Here is a 2783-nt window from a genome sequence, read left to right on the forward strand (position 1 = left end):
CGCCCGATTGCCATGAAGTCCGAAGGGTGCGTGTGTGGAATTAAAAAGCAAAAACGAGATACGGGCAGGGCAGGCAAAGAGTTTTCTGCAAGAGGATGGAGGGCAGGTTGAAGAGAAAATCACTCAGGATGAGACAGTCAAATCAGCCATGATAAAATGGGCTCAGGATATTGGGTATAACATCATGTTTGAGGACTGGGAAAGGTTATGGACCACCGGAATGAAATTCACGGCATGTAATGCCTTGAAGGAAAATATTATGAAAATGTTTTATAGGTGGTACATGACCCCAGTCAAGCTTGCAAAAATATATCACCTGTCTGATAATAAATGTTGGAAATGTAAGGAGGCTGAAGGGACATTCTTTCACCTCTGGTGGACTTGTCCAAAAGTGAAGGCCTTCTGGGAAATGATCTATAATGAATTAAAAAAGGTATTTAAGTATACCTTTCCCAAGAAACCAGAGGCCTTCCTCTTGGGCATTGTTGGCCAGAAAGTGTTAAAGAAGGATAGAACTTTCTTTATGTATGCAACTACAGCAGCAAGAATACTTATCGCAAAATATTGGAAGACACAAGATTTGCCCACACTGGAAGAGTGGCAGACGCAATTGATGGACTACATGGAACTGGCTGAAATGACTGGCAGAATCCGAGATTTGGGAGAAGAAACAACGGAAGACTGGAAAAAATTTAAGGACTATTTACAAAAACAATATAAGTTGTATGAATGTTAAAAATTTACACGATTCGGAAACTATAGCTTCAGCAATTAGATTTGGGAAACAGGAAATTATATTTTAAGTAAGAAAAGGTCAAAATCTAAGGTAATACTATGTTTAATTTAAGATATAAGTAACTGATGAAAAGTATGTTAAATTTAGAGGTATAGTATTTGAAAAGTACAAAATAAGGTACGAAACAAGGTAATAATTTGCTGATATCTTTATTATAAGGAATGCAGGGTAAGGGAGATGCGAGGAAGTCCAGTTAGTTATATAAAAAATGTGTTGAATGGTTGGTTTTCTTTTCTTCTTTTTCTTTTTTTCTTTTTCTTGTTCTTTTACTTTTTTCTTCAGTGTATGTTTCTAACTTTGTATTTGAAAACTTAATAAAATATTTATAAAAAAAAAAGAAGAGAAAATCCTTTCGCTTTTCTGGGGCGCAGGGAAGTCTCAGAGCCGGAGGTTGGGGAAGGGACCCCCTTTGCTCTGCCCTCTTCTCCCGTCTTAGATTTGCATGGGGGTCCCCGCCCAAGCTTGCCTGGCCACCGGGCCACACAAGGGCCGCGCTCTACGCGGCACACCTTGCTAGCCGCGCAACTGTCCTCCGCGGCTGTGGAGCGGCCCTGCCCCGGTGCCCAGCCCCTCTGGGCGCCCGCTGCGCTGCCAATGACAAGCGGGCGACGTCGCGGGCGGGGAAGGCGTCGCTTTCTTTCCCGATCCTTCATCCTCCCAGTCTTCCAGCCCTTTTTTGGGTTGGAAGCTCGTCTCGTTCGCCCTTCTCCTTTCTTCACCCTGCGCGCAATTTTCCTCCCTCGTCTCCCTCCCCATTTCTCCTTCCTTCCTGACTGACTGACTGGCTCTGGCTCTGACTCGGGCTCTGGCTTTGGCTCGGGCTCGGGCTCGGGCTCGGGCTCGGGCAGCCACAGCGTCGGCGGTGTTGGCGATCGGCGGCGCGGGGGGATGGCCCTCCCGGGGGAGCCGGCGCTGCTCAATGGGGTTGCCAAGGAGACAGGCCGGCCGCCCCCCTCCCCCGGCCCGGCGCCCCCCGCCGCACCGGTGCCCGTTATTGAGCTGGTGCGCGCCGGGCGCCCTATAAAAGCCGCGGACGCGCCCACCGCCGCCCGAGATTATTGGGGGGGCTGAGCCCCCCCAAACGAATTTTTGAGGGGGCTCGGGCCCCCTCAAGCCCCATGGAGTCGGCGCCTATGACTTCAATACATAACAGGTAAACTAATATCCTCTTCCAAAGCCCTCTAAGTTGGTGGCCTACACTTCCGCCTGTGGCAGAGAGTTCCATAGTATTAACTATGCGCTGTGTGAAAAAGTACTTTTTCTCTGTCTTGAATTTCCTGAGCTTCCTCCTCATTGGATGTCCAGGATCTCTACTGTTAGGAGAGATGGAGAAAGACTTATCTATCCACTTTCTCCAGCCCATCCATCATAAACTCCTATTGTCTCCCTTCTTGCTCGGCTTTTAAACTATAAAGTCCTAAACGCTTCTACTGTAACTTCCGTTACAGGAAAGTTGCTCTACCCCCGCTCACAGCCCATTCCCGATTATTTTGGTTGCCCCTTTCTGAGGCTTTTCCAGCTCCACAATAACTAATATCCTTTTCTTTATTTTTTAAAAATATTTTTTATTAAAGCTTTCTTACAAAAATCCGCGCATTGTCTCTCTTTTTCCCCAAGTTGTGTTTTCTACAGATCAGCCACATTTGTTGTGAGACATTTAGTGTTGCATGCAGTATTAGGTTGGGAAGGAAAGGGGGACGGTGTGGGGATGGTGCATGGGGGGGGGCGGCAATGCTTCTATTTTTCTACTTAGTGTACGTGTGGGGTTTGGTGGCAGCGTCACTTGCGAACAACATCCTTTCGAGGCCGCAAACGATATTCCACATGCGATGACGCCATGGATTAGCATAAGGGTTTAGTGATCTCGGCAGGAGGAGCCCCACCTCCTCGCCCTTCTGCCCAGGCGCGCCCCCTCCCCACCCACGAGTCAGCTGGGCCTCGCACACACCCTTCTAGCTCGCGACCGCCGTTTCCATAGCAACGGCCC

The sequence above is a fragment of the Podarcis bocagei genome (assembly GCF_964188305.1).
Source record: "Podarcis bocagei genome assembly, chromosome: 7".
NCBI lineage: Eukaryota > Metazoa > Chordata > Lepidosauria > Squamata > Lacertidae > Podarcis > Podarcis bocagei.